We start from the raw sequence: 19142 nt of genomic DNA on the forward strand, positions 1-19142 counted from the left end.
AAAACCAACGCGTTTCGGAAAACTCAGCTTCTTTCTTCAGGTCCGGGACATATTGCTTCTGACCATTTAATATTTTCACCCAATTGTGTTCTATGTACATATTAACCCTTTACTTCTAGGAGAATTCTATTCGGGTACATGCCATCTCTCCTTGGTTAATCAACTGTTTGAGTGCAATACTTACTATTTCCATTAACTACCATTTTTTTCACAGCTTTGTACTGAGCGAGTTGCAATATATTCATTAAGATATATTAATCACTATTTATTTCTCAGCTATTTATCCCCACAATTGGGCTAACTGCAGTTTATTGTTTATTCTTGTCAGGTTTTACCTATTAAACATTCTTCTATTTGTCTCATTAATAAGTGACTAGCTTTTCTCCCACATCTTGGTTTTTTCAGCGCGAGTCTATCACAAATATTTATAATCCTTTCGATTTCCTTGTGGTTGGTATCTAGAGTCGCAGCAGTTACAAAACCTTTTACACAGGCGTCACTTTATCGCTATCCTTCATTTTTTGTTTTTAACAATTTTTCCCTGGATCTGTAGCTGGATATTTCCTGCTTTTGAATTGCCTCCTATATACAGTATGAGCCTGCACATGGCTTCCTATATACAGTATGAGTCTGCACATAGTCTCCTATATACAGTATGAGCCTACACATTGCTTTCTATATACAGTATGAGGCCGCATATAGTCTCCTATATACAGTATGAGCCGGCACAGCGCTTCCTATATACAGTATGAGTCTGCACATAGTCTCCTATATACAGTATGAGCCTGCACATCGCTTCCTATATACAGTATGAGGCCGCATATAGCCTCCTATATACAGTATGAGCCTGTACTTCGCTTCCTATATACAGTATGAGGCCGCATATAGCCTCCTATATACAGTATGAGCCTGTACTTCGCTTCCTATATACAGTATGAGGCCGCATATAGCCTCCTATATACAGTATGAGCCTGTACTTCGCTTCCTATATACAGTATGAGGCCGCATATAGCCTCCTATATACAGTATGAGCACCCACATATAGCCTCCTGAATGCAGTGTTTACCTCCTATATACAGTGTGAGCCTGCACATTGCTTCCTATATACAGTATGAGCCTGCACATAGCCTCCTATATACAGTATGAGCCTGCACATAGCCTCCTATATACAGTAGCAAAAAAAAAATGATTGAATGAGAGTAATGGTTTTGGGTCCTTCCTGTAAAAATCGTATGGGTATCTTTTTAGTCTTGGTTTTAGTTTTCTGTTTTTAATTATTTTTTCCTGTGCTTATACTCCAGTTCTCTATCTTCGCATCGCAATATATAAGATCTGGCAGGGAATTCATTGTTGAGGGCATTTCAAGATTTTATGAAGAAACACTCCTCTCACAAGAAATCTACGGCTCTTTTCGTACCCATTGGGTCTTCAATATTTCATATTATTTGTTCACATTTTTATTCATTTTTTCTTTTTTTATTTCTTTATTTCATTTACATTTTTATTTGTTTTATTTTTATATATATTTTTTTCACTCATTTATTTTTTTCACAATTTTCTTTGTGTATTTTTGCTATGTATTATGCATTATACATAATTGTGTGTATAATTACTTTATGATGTATGACATTTGATGTATGTATTGAATGCCATGTGTTATTTTTATGTACATTTGTTTTTTAACAGAGACATGATATATAGTTGTTATAGTTATATGATGCACATACACTTTCATATAGCCTGCATACACATTATGCTAATTGTTAAAAAAAAAAATTTTATTGCTTGCATAGTGTGCTTATAATTGACACATGTGTGTGTGCCTTTGCACTCTATGTCAGGCATATTCACTTTAATGGTTCATAAACACCGCTATAATTATTTCAGCATCATTATGTTTTATCCCCTCACTTTCAACACTTGCTATCACTTTAAGTAGTGATTTTATTCTTCATAATTATTTTATTTTCTTGTCCTCACTTGAGCGCATGCCCAGTTCTGTCCTCCCTAGGAGCCGTCTGACGTGCTCAGTCTGGTATGTGGCGGTCTCTGGCTGTTTTGCAGCTTGAGCCGCTTTCATGCTGATGAGCGCTGATCATAGACTCCCTGTTCATAGTGGGGACTCAACAGCGCATGCGCCGATAATGCTGTGGACGTTTAGAACTGGATACTATTGACGTCATTGTGGACACTACAGCTCAGGTCCTGAATTTTACAAGCTTTATTAGGGAAAGCGGTTTATTGGTTGACCGCACTATATAAACTAGATCCGGGGCACTTGTAAACCACGCCTCCTGAGGAAGCTGCGGCGTAACGCGCGTAGGGGCGGCAGGTTTTACAGCGACATACACTACACATGTAAGTTGTTACTTTCTAATGCAGTCCTTGTATCTTACTCTGGAATTTGTATAGACAGTTTTTACTCTGTGTACACTTAACGCCTACCAGGCTTATTTGATACAAGGCACTTGTGCACTTTATATTCAGCAGTTTACTCTGGGCACTTATTGTATGCAAACCCTTATCTGGGCATACATATTATGTAAATGGGGAGTTTGCTGTTTACTATGCATTCTATTTGTGAAAGGAAAGCAAAGAAACTACATGTTTTATACAGATAAAAACTTTATTAACTGTCAAGGTGCTGGTTTAATTATATTGTGTTTATGTCTGCTGTAACTTGCATTTAGCATTTATGCTCTGTTAATTATTCTAAATAAATTATTTAGCTTGAAAAACTCCAATTTTGATCTCTTGTGATGCTTAATAGCTCATTTATGAGATTTTTTTTGCTATTATATTTCCAGTGAGTTGAGCCTTTGAAGAATTTTTTCCAGTATTTGGGATATATTTGTACTTCATCCTATGTACAGTATGAGCCTGTACATCGATTCCTATAATCAGTATGAGGCTGCATATAGCCTCCTATATACAGTATGAGCCCACATAGCCTCCTGTATACAGTATGAGCCTGCATATTGCTTCTATATACAATATGAGCCCACATAGCCTCCTATATACAGAATGAGCCTGTACATCGATTCCTATATACAGTATGAGGCCGCATATAGCCATCTATATACAGTATGAGGCCGCATATAGTCTCCTATATACAGTATGAGCCTGCATATTGCTTCTATATACAATATGAGCCCACATAGCCTCTTATATACAGTATGAGCCTGCACATCGCTTCCTATATACAGTATGAGGCCACATATAGCCTCCTATGTACGGTATGAGCCTGCACATCGGTTCCTATATACAGTATGAGGCTGCATATAGTCTCCTATATACAGTATGAGCACCCACATATAGCCTCCTGAATACAGTTTTTGCCTCCTATATACAGTATGAGCCTGCACATTGCTTCCTATATACAGTATGAGCCTGCACATAGCCTCCTATATACAGTATGAGCCTGTACATCACTTCCTATATACAGTATGAGGCCGCATATAGCTTCCTATATACAGTATGAGCACCCACATATAGCCTCCTATGTACAGTATGAGCCTGCGCATTGCTTCCTATAAACAGTATGAGCATCCACATAGCCTCCTATGTACAGTATGAATAAAAAACAGTAAAAAACTTACCTTAAACTTAACTTACTTTTCTCAGTTCAGATTTGTTTTTTATTCATTTCATTGTGCATTCAGTGCATATATGGGTGTGACCGCCCTCTTTCTGAGCTGGGAAAGCCATCCAGTCTGGCCTAAGCTGTTACAAGTGGCTCAGCCGCTCGACCCTTATTCACATTCACGCCACTTGGCAAGTGAAAAGGTTTTAAATACTAGAGTAGGGACTGTCCCACAAGGGTTGCCGTGACGTGGCGGGATGGCTTGTACATTATTTTGATCAAAATTATGTTTACTAAATACCCTTATTATTATTATTATTACCTTTATGCATTATGTGCAGTATATTTTTTACTTTTAGTTCAGGATATTTGTGTTTTTTGCTTTTTGTTTTCTCTGGTTAATGGTCATGTGTTAATATGCACTTACATTGTGCATACACATTAACTTACTTTTCTCAGTTCAGATTTGTTTTTTATTCATTTCATTGTGCATTCAGTGCATATATGGGTGTGACCGCCCTCTTTCTGAGCTGGGAAAGCCATCCAGTCTGGCCTAAGCTGTTACAAGTGGTTCAGCCGCTCGACCCTTATTCACATTCACGCCACTTGGCAAGTGAAAAGGTTTTAAATACTAGGACTGTCCCACAAGGGTTGCCGTGACGTGGCGGGATGGCTTGTACATTATTTTGATCAAAATTATGTTTACTAAATACCCTTATTATTATTATTATTACCTTTATGCATTATTTGCAGTATATTTTTTACTTTTAGTTCAGGATATTTGAGTTTTTTGCTTTTTGTTTTCTATGTACAGTATGAGCCTGCACATCGCTTCCTATAAACAGTATGAGCCTGCACATTGCTTCCTATAAACAGTATGAGCCTGCAAATCGCTTTCTATATACAGTATGAGCCCACATACAGCCTCCTGAATACAGTATTTGCCTCCTATATACAGTGTGAGTCCCCATATAGCCTTCTATATACAGTATGAGCCTGCACATCGCTTCCTATATACAGTATGAGGCCACATATAGCCTCCTATATACAGTATGAGCACCCACATATAGCCTCCTGTATACAATATGATGCTGCATATAGCCTCCTATATACAGTATGAGGCCGCATATAGCCTCCTATATACAGTATCAGCCTGTACTTTGCTTCTTATATACAGTATGAGGCCGCATATAGACTCCTATATACAGTATGAGCACCCACATATAGCCACCTGAATGCAGTGTTTACCTCCTATATACAGTATGAGCCTGCACATAGCCTCCTATATACAGTATGAGCCTGCACATTGCTTCCTATATACAGTATGAGGCTGCATATAGCCTCCTATATACAGTATGAGCCCACATAGCCTCCTGTATACAGTATGAGGCCGCATATAGCCTTCTATATACAGTATGAGGCCGCATATAGTCTCCTATATACAGTATGAGCCTGCACATTGCTTCCTATATACAATATGAGCCCACATAGCCTCCTATATACTGTATGAGCCTGCACATCGCTTCCTATATACAGTATGAGGCCACATATAGCCTCCTATGTACGGTAAGAGCCTGCACATCGCTTTCTATATACAGTATGAGGCTGCATATAGCCTCCTATATACAGTATGAGCACCCACATATAGCCTCCTGAATACAGTTTTTGCCTCCTATATACAGTATGAGCCTGCACATTGCTTCCTATATACAGTATGAGCCTGCACATAGCCTCCTATATACAGTATGAGCCTGTACATCACTTCCTATATACAGTATGAGGCCGCATATAGCCTCCTATATACAGTATGAGCATCCACATATAGCCTCCTATGTACAGTATGAGCCTGCACATTGCTTCCTATATACAGTATGAGGCCGCATATAGCCTCCTATATACAGTATGAGCCTGTACTTCGCTTCCTATATACAGTATGAGGCCGCATATAGCCTCCTATATACAGTATGAGCATCCACATATAGCCTCCTATGTACAGTATGAGCCTGCACATCGCTTCCTATAAACAGTATGAGCATCCACACAGCCTCCTATGTACAGTATGAGCCTGCACATCGCTTCCTATAAACAGTATGAGCATCCACACAGCCTCCTATGTACAGTATGAGCCTGCACATCGCTTCCTATATACAGTATGAGCCCACATATAGCCTCCTGAATACAGTGTTTGCCTCCTATATACAGTGTGAGTCCCCATATAGCCTCCTATATACAGTATGAGCCCCTATATAGCATCCCATATCTAACTGCATTTACCTTGGTATCATTAATTTTCTATGAGACTGCTCTGTTCTCATATTGTGCATTTATGCATTTAGTAGGGCTTAATGGAATGATTGCGCTTGTTACACATCAACTCTAGATGCGCTCACTTATTAGACTTTGGTTGGGGCAACTTTAAAATATAATAATGATAATGGTCCTGTCTAGTGACAAGTTTATTTTACAGGCTTCTGGAGAAAGGCACAATACCAGTCATTCAAGGGTTAATTCTTTGGAACACTGAGAGGGACTTTCTAGCCAATGAAACCACAGTATAAAACACCTGTGATAACTATGGCAACTGCTCTGATGTCATAAACACATGCATCTATGATGCAGGAGAAGATTCCAGAACCACAAGTCATTCAGCCGTAGACGGAGCCATACTTGATGTGTCTGGAGACCTGGAGCTTCATCACTCCACAATGGGAGGAAGGGGACACCGCCTAGCCAGCCAGATCAGCCATACCGCCTAGCCAGCCAGATCAATGGGGTGATAGATGTTGCAGCCAGATCTCCCTCACGTCCGGTACTCGCCGCCTTCACTTTATGTGTACGGCCTGGAGAGGTCGCATTAGGCTTCTCCAAAACAAATATGACACAATGTACAAATTCAGGTACAATTTGCTGTTACATGTTGGCACTAACCTTCTAAGCCCAAGGGAAGGGCAGTCCTGCAGCCATGGTTCCCTAGAGGTTTCCACCACAGGGGGTTTTTCCTCTCCTGAGTGCTGAAGGACGATTCTTCGTGAGTCGGGGGTTCTGCCATTTTCAGTGTCTCTTTCATAGTAATTGGCTGATTCTAAATTTCAGACACTGAAAGAAATAATAATGATGAGATTTGGAATAAAATTCGGTCAATTTAACATCCAATAAAAGTGTTGTGTGTGTTTCTTTCACAATCTTCGGTTGGTGAGATTTTGTTGGGGGATCAGGATCCAGCATCTATGATCAAGCCATGAAGCCAGATATGAAGTCAGAGCAATTTAACCCTGCGCTGGAAGACAGGACGGAGCAGAGATGACAAAGTGTGACTGCACAATTAGCACAAGTTCACACTCTTCCTCCCATTCAGATACACGAGGGGATTCAGGGCCGAGTTGGGACTAAAAAGCAGCCCTGGCACACAAAATTCACCAGCCCACATACAATAAGTGTCCTCAACCCAAATCGTAGAACACTGATAGGTCATGTAGGATTTTGCTTTATCCGTTACCAGGGCCGAAACAAAGTATTTTGGGTGCCCAAGGCAGATGAAGCCGAAGGCGCCCATTTTGCATTTCTACTCAGACGGTGTTAGGCCCAGTATGGATTGCACGTGATTGCACAAAGGTTAGAAAGGGTACCGTATCCCCAGATAACATGTATGGATAGCGTACACATTCAAAATATATGTCTATACATCAGGAGGCAGGCTCAGACGGTGTCAGGCACAGTATGGATTTGACGGCCCAGATTACACAGCGGAGGAGCAGGGAGAGGTAAAGATTGCAAATGCTGGGGCCCTGCCCAAGCAAGGGCGGCCCACTCGTGGGCGTCGGTACTGGCACTGGGCCCCTCATAGTACAGCGGTGTGTCTGACGGCGGGTGTGCGCCACCACCGTCAGAGACACTTGATTGCACTATGAGGGACCCTGTGCCAGTGCCCGCGCCCAAGAGTCGGCCTACCCACCTGTCCAGGGCAACGGCACTCGCACGGTGTCGTGCGCTAGGTGGTGACCCCGGCCATGGGGGGGAGGCAGCACAGTTAGGGAGTTTTAGAAAGTGGCATATGTTGATGTTGGACATTCAGCTGATGCAAAAGGCGAAATAGGTGAAGTCCCAGGAAGAGGTGGACCAAAGCAAGCCATTTTTCTGTCACCCTATGTGTCATCAGGGGAAGGTGGGACAAAATCCTTGGAAACCCATGCATGGTTCATTTTAATGAAGGTTAGATCATCCTCATTTTGGGTTGACAGACGGTCCTTTTTTCTGTCAGGATTGATCCAGCTGCACTGAAGACTCTTTCCGATAGCACACTTGCAGCTGGGCAAGCGAGCTCCTGTAAGGCATATTGGGCCAATTCAGGCCAGGTGTCCAGTTTAGCGGCCCAATAGTCAAAGGGGAATGACCTGTGTGGGAGAACATCGATATGGGAGGAAAAGTAGTTTGTAACCATAGTTGACAACTGCTGTCTCCTGTCACTTTCCATCGATACAGTATTACCAGTTGTGTGAGCGGTATTTGAAAAATCAGTCCACAACATTGTCATGAAACCCCTGTCTCCAACGCCACTTCTGCTGTGTGCACCACGAACACCTCTGCCAAGCTGCCCCCGGCCCGTACGGCTCGTGTGAGAACCATCACCGCTGCTGTGTGCTGGGAATGCCTCAAGCAACCGATTTACAAGAGTTGCTTGTTTATTAGCCAATATTAGGTCAAGGTTCTCCTGTGGCATGATGTTTTGTAATTTGCCTTTATAGCGTGGATCCAGGATGCTGGCCAACCAGTAGTCATCATCGTTCATCATTTTGGCAATGCGGGGGTCCCTTTTTAGGATCCGCAAGGCATAATCTGACATGTGGGCCAATGTTCCCGGTGTCAATGATGCACTGCGAGTGCTGGTTGGAGGAGCACTTTCTGGCAAATCCACATCCCTCCAGTCACGCACAAACCCTGTACCAGACCTTGCCACGCCAACATTTTCACTTGCCCCATGAGATGCATCCTCCTCCCCTAAGTAATCATCCCCATCATCATCCTCCTCCTCCTCTTCTTCCTCCACCTCGTCCAGGAGAGGTCCCTGAGCAGACAATGGCTGAATGTCATCAAGGATTCCCTCCTCCTCTTCCTCCTCATCAACATTGGCTGCAGACGCCTGCTCCTTAAGGTGCGTCAAAGTTTGCATGAGCAGACGCATAAGTGGGATGCTCATGCTTAGGATGGCATCTTCTGCTCTTACCAGCCGTGTGCATTCCTCAAAACACTGAAGGACTTTACAGAGGTCTTTCAGCTTCGACCACTGCACACCTGTCAACTCCATGTCTGCTCTCAAAGTGCCTGGCCGTGTATCCTCCCACAAATGCATTATGGCCTGCCTCTGCTCGCACAGCCGCTCCACCATGTGCAGGGTGGAGTTCCACCTTGTTGCAATGTCGATAATGAGGCGGTGGTTGGGAAGGTGGAGCAATCGCTGCAGCTTCTGCATACGAACGGAGTGTACAGGCGACCGGCGGATGTGCGCGCACAGTCTTCGCACCTTCTGGAGCAGGGCTGTTAACTCCGGATAATTTTTGAGGAAGCACTGCACCACCAGGTTCAAGGTGTGAGCCAAGCAAGGTATGTGGCTGAGTTTTGAAAGGGCTATGGCTGCCACAAAATTACGGCCGTTATCACTAACTACCTTGCCTGCCTCAAGATGTACACTGCCCAGCCATGACTCAGTTTGTCGCTTCAAGTACTCGGCCAGTACCTCGGCGGTGTGTCTGTCGCCCAAACACATCATCTGCAACACAGCCTGCTGACGCTTTCCACTAGCTGCTCGATAGGGGGACACATCGTGTGCAACAGTGGCAGCTGCAGATGGAGTGCTCGTACGACTGCGCTCTGTGGACGAGCTTTCGCTTCTGGAGGAGGAGGAGGAGGAGGAGGGTCGAACGCCTACAGCCAACTGTTTCCTATACCGTGGGCTAGGCAGCACTGTCCCACCACCGCTGTCCCCTGTGGACCCTGCATCCACCACATTAACCCAGTGCGCAGTGATGGACACGTAACGGCCCTGGCCATGCCGACTGGACCATGCATCAGTTGTGAGGTGCACCTTTCCGCTCACTGACTGCTTGAGTGCATGGACAATGCGGTCTTTCACATGATGGTGGAGGGCTGGGATGGCTTTGCGAGAGAAGAAGTGGCGACTGGGTAGGTCATAGCGTGGTACTGCATAGGCCATGAGTTCGCAGAAAGCTGCGCTTTCCACCAACCGAAAGGGCATCATCTCAAACGAGATTAGTTTGGCAATGTGGGCGTTCAAACCCAGTGTACGCGGATTTGCCTCCTATATACAGTGCGAGTCCCCATATAGCCTTCTATATACAGTATGAGCCTGCACATCGCTTCCTATATACAGTATGAGCCCACATATAGCCTCCTGAATACAGTGTTTGCCTCCAATATACAGTGTGAGTCTCCATATAGCCTCCTATATACAGTATGAGCACTCACATATAGCCTCCTGAATACATTGTTTGCCACCATATTGACTCCTATATACAGTGTGAGTCCCCATATAGCTCCTATATACAGTATGAGCCCCTATATAGCATCCCATATCTAACTGCATTTACCTTGGTATCATTCATTTTCTATGAGACTGCTCTGTTTTCATATTGTGCATTTATGCATTTAGTAGGGCTTAATGGAATGATTGCGCTTGTTACACATCAACTCTAGATGCGCTCACTTATTAGACTTTGGTTGGGGCAACTTTAAAATATAATAATGATAATGGTCCTGTCTAGTGACAAGTTTATTTTACAGGCTTCTGGAGAAAGGCACAATACCAGTCATTCAAGGGTTAATTCTTTGGAACACTGAGAGGGACTTTCTAGCCAATGAAACCACAGTATAAAACACCTGTGATAACTATGGCAACTGCGCTGATGTCATAAACACATGCATCTATGATGCAGGAGAAGATTCCAGAACCACAAGTCATTCAGCCATAGACGGAGCCATACTTGATGTGTCTGGAGACCTGGAGCTTCATCACTCCACAATGGGAGGAAGGGGACACCGCCTAGCCAGCCAAATCAGCCATAGCGCCTAGCCAGCCAGATCTGCCATACCGCCTAGCCAGCCAGATCAATGGGGTGATAGATGTTGCAGCCAGATCTCCCTCACGTCCGGTACTCGCCGCCTTCACTTTATGTGTACGGCCTGGAGAGGTCGCATTAGGCTTCTCCAAAACAAATATGACACAATGTACAAATTCAGGTACAATTTGCTGTTACATGTTGGCACTAACCTTCTAAGCCCAAGGGAAGGGCAGTCCTGCAGCCATGGTTCCCTAGAGGTTTCCACCACATGGGGTTTTTCCTCTCCTGAGTGCTGAAGGACGATTCTTCGTGAGTCGGGGGTTCTGCCATTTTCAGTGTCTCTTTCATAGTAATTGGCTGATTCTAAATTTCAGACACTGAAAGAAATAATAATGATGAGATTTGGAATAAAATTCGGTCAATTTAACATCCAATAAAAGTGTTTTGTGTGTTTCTTTCACAATCTTCGGTTGGTGAGATTTTGTTGGGGGATGAGGATCCAGCATCTATGATCAAGCCATGAAGCCAGATATGAAGTCAGAGCAATTTACCCTGCGCTGGAAGACAGGACGGAGCAGAGATGACAAAGTGTGACTGCACAATTAGCACAAGTTCACACTCTTCCTCCCATTCAGATACACGAGGGGATTCAGGGCAGAGTTGGGACTAATAAGCAGCCCTGGCACACAAAATTCACCAGCCCACATGCAATAAGTGTCCTCAACCCAAATCGTAGAACACTGATAGGTCATGTAGGATTTTGCTTTATCCGTTACCAGGGCCAAAACAAAGTATTTTGGGTGCCCAAGGCAGATGAAGCCGAAGGCCCCCATTTTGCATTTCTACCCAGCTAATTCTTCCCTTTTCCTTTAGGTCTATGACATCATGTGATTAATAACTGGTGAGCTGAATCCTTCTAAGTCAGGCCCATATACATTTGTATCTCATGAACCTACAACTCCCAGTATGTCCTTAACAATGGTAAGGAGATGCTGGGAGTTATCAGTCTTTATCAGACTGTGGACTATACAGGAACCATAGTACTGATGAGACGCAGTCAGTACCAATAGCTAAAAATGTACATCCTGGTTCCTTATAGGTGACCTCTTCTCAGATTGAGTCTTTTCTTTCTCTTAGGCCTGTTTCACACTTCAGTTTTCTGGCGTTAGTCAAAATCCGCCAGTGTGCAAAAGCGGATCCGTTTCCGTTTTGTGGCAAACGGATGCAACTGGATCCGTTTTTTGTACGGATCCGCTTTAGACGCTAGTGCATGAAATTTAAAGTAAGGCCTGTTTCACGAGAGAGAGAGAGATTTAGCTGCCAGAATGGGATTTGGGGTTAAATATCATGAAAGGACATTCATTCGGGCATGCTCAGTATAAAAAGGAGGATCCGATGGCAGATTCCGTCAATTAACGGTTGGCAACGGATCCACCGCCTTTTCTCATCCACATCTCGCTTCTTAAGGCCCCTTTCACACTCCAGTCTTTTGCAATCAGTCACAATCCGTCAAAGTGTTCAGATCCGTCAAGTGGACGGATCCTGCGTATATTGCAAAAAACTAATGCACTGGATCTGTTTTTATGACTGATCCGTTGTAGCAGCCTTGCTGTAGGAATTAAAGAAACAGAATTCTGGAGTGAGAGAGAGAGAGAAGGATTTTGTGCCAGAATAGAAAAAGCAGCCGCAGGGGGTTAAAATAAAGGAAGAAAAATGATTCCGGGCATGCTCAGTTTTAAAAGACGGAATCCGTCGCTATCCGACTTTTCGACGTACACAAAAAACGTTCATCTGTCCGTTGTCTCCGGCCGACGGACAGAGATTTTCTGACGGATCCGTTGGACGACAGATGAAACGTGTGGCCATCCGTCACTAATACAAGTCTATGAGAAAAAAACGGATCCAGCATGAAAAAATGATGGAAAGCCAAAACTATAAATATATATATATATATATATATATATATATATATATATATATATATATATATATTGTATACCAAATTATAATGTGATGACATAAAAATCTGAATAATAAATATATCAATACATCTTGCCAAAATTTGCATAATATCAGCACCAGAAAAAAATAAATAAAAAATATGTAAAAAAAATGCTAAGTGCTAAAATATATCGCTCAAAAAACTTTTTTCTATTAATAATGTGTAAGTTAAATATATAGTGTAGACAATAATATCGTGAAAAGTACTACCATAATATTCTAAAAATTGCACTAAAAAGTGCTATAGTGCTGTAAAACAAAAATTGTGCAAAAGTGAAAAGTATTGCAAGATATAGAATTAAATCCACTGTAAATGATTCAGTACTATAAAGTGCTAGAGGACAAAACATACAATGCACATTGAAAATAAATGAATATACAAGTATAACCAAGAAATAATGTTCGCCAAAAAGTACTGCAATGCTATAGATGAATTGCAGAGTACTGCAAAATATGAGGGATAAATACAAATGAAAGTTTACGTATACTAAAATATGCCAAGATATAAATTACTATAATATGACCCAGTAATATAAGGTGTTATAGTGCTACACCGCCATACACATTAAGTTTGGAGCTGTGACCAAGCTCACCCCAGCGAAGAGCGCTTGACACTGGACGCCAGAGTCCGTGGCTGCACGGGTACAACAGTCCCAGCAGCCAAATCCGGAGGGCAGGAGACTGCAGGCCTCCTGACCCCATCACACACCTGAACGCACAGCAGCATACCAGAGCCAGAGCCACCACGAAGGAGTGACACCTGTGAAAGGCTCAAGCTGCCTGCCATACAGGCAAGGACTAAAGAACCGTAAGGAATTGAGGGTAAACTGATTAAATTTGCTGATGACACAAAGCTAGGAGGGATAGATAATACTAGAGAAGAGAGAGAGAGGATTCAAAAAGATTTAAATAAACTGGAGAAGTGGGCAGCAACTAACAGAATGGTTTTTAACAGGGAGAAATGCAAAGTGCTACATCTGGGCAATAAAAATGAAAAAGCATATATAGAATGGGAGGAATAGGGATAAGTGACAGCACATGTGAAAAAGACTTGGGTATACTAATAGATCACAGACTGAATATGAGTCAACAGTGTGATGCAGCAGCAAAAAAGGCAAATGCAATTCTAGGATGTATTAACAGAAGCATACAGTCTAGATCACGTGAAGTCATTATTTCCCTCTACTCCTCTTTGGTCAGACCTCATCTAGAATATTGTGTCCAGTTAGGGGCACCACATTTTAAAAAAGACATCAACAAACTGGAGCAAGTTCAGAAAAGAGCGACCAGAATGGTGACCGGTCTGCAAACCCTGTCTTATGAGGAAAGGTTGCAGGATTTGGGAATGTTTAGTTTGCAAAAGAGAAGACTGAGAGGAGACTTATTAGCTGTCTACAAATATCTAAAGGGCTGTCACATTGTAGAAGGATCAACTTTATTCTCATTTGCACAAGGAAAGACTAGAAGCAATGGGATGAAACTGAATGGGAGGAGACACAGATTAGATATTAGAAAAAACTTTTTGACAGTTAGAGTGATCAATGAGTGGAACAGGCTGCCACGAGAAGTGGTGAGTTCTCCTTCAATGGAAGTCTTCAAACAGAGGCTGGACAGACATCTGACTGGGATGATTTAGCGAATCCTCCTTTGAGCAGGGGGTTGGACCAGATGGCTCAGGAGGTCCCTTCCAACTCTACGATTCTATGATTCTATGAACAGAGGACTGAGCATAGCTTTAGACCTCATGGGACAGCGTAGAAAGGAGGCCTCCAACCCATCTGGCTTAGTGGATCCTAAATTGCTTCCAGGCTGGCTGGATCTCCATTACCATCAGTACTCAGTGCCCTGGTTTGCAACTCAAAATGTGAGTAAAAGCGTAAAGACTGCACCCCGCTGTGTTCTCCTGTTTATTTGCTGCGTCACCTCAGCCCTGCATTACATCCATCATCACCATCTTTTATAATATAATTGCCCTGAGACTTAGCTCTACCTGTGGAGAGCTGTACCAACTCTGCTGCATCACCATCAGCCTCAGCGGTCTTTTTAAGCAGCGTCGGCTATCCCTTGCCGAATACCACAGGTGGCGTCACAAACTATATCTTATATAGGGTCCAGGATCCAGCAGGATGATGAGGAGCTCTCCTAGCCAGCGTCCTCTCCCGATCACGGCATAGCCACGCCCCACCTTGAGATTGTTGATATCTTTCAACAATTTTGGTTCTCAAGTCCTCACAATTCTCATCTTCTCTTTATGTCCTCCATGCTTAGTGTGGCACAGAGACATACATTGCAAAGATTGAGTCAACTTCTCCCCTTTTTATCTGGTGTCAGGTGTTATTTTCATATTGCCCCCAATTGGTTTTAAATTCTGCCTGGAATCTGCCTTAAAAAGAGCCTCAAAACCACTGCAAAAAGTGAATATAATCCACAGCAATCCTACACAATGATCCCCCACTTATCGCGGACATTACATTCTAAACCTCCAACACGATAGTTGAAAATCCCCCAAGTAAGAAACTTACATTTATTTTAGCATTTATATATTTTAAGGATTTACAAACCCCTCCCACACACTTATTTACCATTACCAGTCCCTTATTAATCGGCCCCAGTTCCTTATTAACCTTTTGCACCTTTTTATAAACACTACTTATGTTCATAAACAAATTCTACATGATGAAGATGATGAATTAGCTGTGTAGTACTGATGATTGAAGGTGATGAAAATGGGATGAATGTACAGTACTGTACTGCACAGCATGGAAGAGCATTACAGCTCTCCTATTGGCACCACTTCATAAGGAGCTTCTTCAGGTGAGGCAGTAGTATCTTCAGCCTCATCCGTAACTTTTACTACCACTAAATGCGTAACCAACCTCTTGTTCGAGTGATGAACATAGTCATGGAGAGATGCTGGTTCTGCTTCTTATGAACCATACGGAGGTCCTATTCCTCAGCCAATCGATGAAGTACATTGCCCATTATGACCATGGTTACAAGTCGATCAAGTGTTGGGCCAACCTCCTCCTCTTCTTAAACCCGTTGTTCAAACTGTTCCTCATCCTCTTCTTCACTTGCTGAAGGGTGTTTCCGTCTTCAGTAGTCATGTCACTGAAGCCCTCTCCTCTCGGTATTTTCACCAGCTTCACAGCCTAATCCACCGCAGAGTGATACATTTCATCAAGAGAAAGTCTGACACATCATTTTCTTTATGGTTTTTTGAACATTTTTTCAATATATTTTTTGTTTTTAACCCCTTCACCCCCAAGGGTGGTTTGCACGTTCAATTTTTACAATTCTGACCACTGTACCTTTATGAGGTCCTAACTCTGGAACTCTTCCATGGATCCCGGTGATTCTGACATTGTTTTGTCGTGACATATTGTACTTCATGTTAGTGGTAAAATTTCATTCAAATAACTTGCGTTTATTTGTGAAAAAAATGGAAATTTGGTAAAAATTTTGAAAATTTCGCAATTTTCCAACTTTGAATTTTTATACCCTTAAATCACGGAGATATGGCACACAAAAAAACTTGATAACTATCATTTCCCACATGTTTACTTTACATCAGCACAATTTTGGAACCAAAATTTTTTTTTGTTAGGAAGTTATAAGGGTTAAAAGTTGACCAGCGATTTCTCATTTTTACAACACCATTTTATTTTTAGGACCACATCACATTTGAAGCCACTTTGAGGGGTCTTTTTGATAGAAAATACCCAAAAGTGACACCATTCTAAAAACTGCACCCCTTAAGGTGCTCAAAACCACATTCAAGAAGTTTATTAACCCTTTAGGTGCGTCACAGGAATTTTTTTGAATATTTAAAAAAAAAATGAACATCTAACTTTTTTTTCACAAAAAAAGTACTTCAGGTTCAATTTTTTTTATTTTACCAAGGGTAACAGGAGAGATTGGACTGCAAAAGTTATTGTGCAATTTGTCCTGAGTACGCTGATACCCGATTTGTGGGGGGGAACGACTGTTTCGGCGCATGGCAGAGCTCAGAATGGAAGGAGCGCCGTTTGACTTTTTCAATGCAAAATTGGCTGGAATTCAGATCGGACGCCATGTCACGTTTGGAGAGTCCCTGATGTACCTAAACAGTGGAAACCCCCTACAAGTGACCCAATTTTGGAAACTAGACCCCCCAAGGAACTTATCTAGATATGTGGTGAGAACTTTGAACCCACAAGGGCTTTACAGAAGTTTATAACGTACAGCGGTACAATTAAAAAAATCATATTTTTTCCACAAAAATGATCTTTTCACCCCAATTTTTATTTTCCCAAGGGTATCAGGACCCTAAAAGTTATTGTGCAATTTGTCCTGAGTATGCTGATACCCCACATGTGGGGGTAAACCACTATTTGGGCGCATGGCAGAGCTCGGAAGGGAAGCAGCGCCATTTGACGTTTTTGGCTGGAATTGAGATCGGACACCATGTCGCGATTGGAAAACCCCTGATGTACCTAAACAGTGGAAACCCCCCCACAAATAACACCATTTTGGAAACTAGACCCCCTAAGGAACTTATCTAGATGTGAGGTGAGCACTTTGAACCCCCAAGGGCTTCACAGAACTTTATAATGCCAGGGCATTAAAATAAAAAAATCGTTTTTTTTCCACAAACATGATCAATTAGTCCCCAATTGTTTTATTTTCCCAAGGGTAACAGGAGAAATTGAACCCCAAAAGTTGTTGTCCAATTTGTGCTGAGTACGCTGACACCCCATATGTGGGAGAAAACTACTGTATGGACACACGTCAGGGCTCGGAAGGGAAGTAGTGACGTTTTGGAATGCAGACTTTGATGGAATGGTCTGCGGGTGTCATGTTGCCTTTGGAGAGCCCCTAATGTACCTAAACAGTGGAAACACAGACAAATGACCCCATTTTGGAAACGAGAACCCCTAAGGAACTTATCTAGATGTGTGCTGAGCACTTTGAACCCCCAAGTGCTTCACAGAAGTTTATAACGCTCGGACGTGAAAATAAAAAAAATCATTTTTTTCCACAAAAATGATATTTTTGCCCCCAATTTTTTATTTTCCTAAGGTTAACAGGAGAAATTGGACCCCAAAAATTGTTTTGCAATTTGTCCTGAGTAGGCTGATACCCTACATGTGAGGGTAAAACACTGTTTGGGCGCATGGCAGAGCTTGGAAAGGAAGGAGCACCATATGACATTTTCAACTCAGAATTGGCCGGAATTGAGATCAGACACAATGTTGCATTTGGAGAGCCCCTGATGTGCCCAAGCAGTGGAAACCCCCAATTCTAACTCCAACCCGAACCCCAACACACCCCTAACCCTAATCTCAGCCCTAACCCTAACCCAAGCCCTAACGGAAAAATGGAAATAAATACATTTTTTTATTTTATTATTTTTCCCTAACTAAGGGGGTAATAACGAGGGGTTTGATTTACTATTTATGGCGGTTTTTATATTTGGCAGCTGTCGCACGCTAAAAGACGCTTTTTATTGTAAAAATAGTTTTTGCATCACCACATATTGAGAGCTATAATTTTTCCGTATTTTGACCCACCGAGTCATGTGAGGTCTTATTTTTTGCGGGACGAGTTGACGTTTTTATCGGTACCATTTTCGGGCACGTGACATTTTTTGATCGCTTTTTATTCCGATTTTTGGGATGCAGAATGAACAAAAACCAGCGTTTCATGAATTTCTTTTGGGGGAGTGCGTTTACACCGTTCTGCGTGCAGTAAAATTGATAAAGCGGTTTTATTCTTCGGGTCAGTACGGTTACAGCGATACCTCATTTAGGTCGTTTTTTTTAGGTTTTGTCGGTTTTATGCAATGAAAACTATTTTATATAAAAAATAATTATTTTTGCATCGCTTTATTCTGCGAGCTATAACTTTTTTATTTTTTCACTGATGATGCTGTGTGGCGGCTCTTTTTTGTGGGACAAGATGCCATTTTCAGCGGTACCATGGATATTTATATGCGTCTTTTTGATCGCGCGTTATTACACTTTTTGTTTGGCGGTATGATAAATCATTTTTTGCTTCGTTTTTTATTTTTATTTTTTAAGGGGTTCGCTAAAGGGGTTAACTAACGGGACAGTTTTATAGGGCGGGTCGTTACGGACGCGGCGATACCTAATATGTGTACTTTTATTTTATTTTTTTCAAAAAATGAATTTATTGGGGAATATTTTTTTTTTTACTAATTTATTTGGCGATTTTTTTTAAATTATTTTTACACTTTTTTTTAATTTTTTTTTTACTTTATTACACAGTCCCAGGTGGGACATCACTGTCCTGTGACAGATCGCTGATCTGTCACATCACAGATCACTGTGACAGATCAGCGATCTGTCACAGGCATTGAAGCAGACTTCCTCTTGCCTGCGCTTTGCAGGCACTGAGGAAGCCAGCTTCCTGCAGGCCCCCGAAGGCCCCCGTCGCCATCTTGGATTCGGGGGCCTGGAGGAAAGGAGCCCCCTGCAGCAGCG

Source organism: Dendrobates tinctorius, unplaced genomic scaffold (assembly GCF_039654945.1).
Source record: "Dendrobates tinctorius isolate UK_male_01 unplaced genomic scaffold, ASM3965494v1 ptg000109l, whole genome shotgun sequence".
In the NCBI taxonomy this organism is placed as follows: Eukaryota; Metazoa; Chordata; class Amphibia; order Anura; family Dendrobatidae; genus Dendrobates; species Dendrobates tinctorius.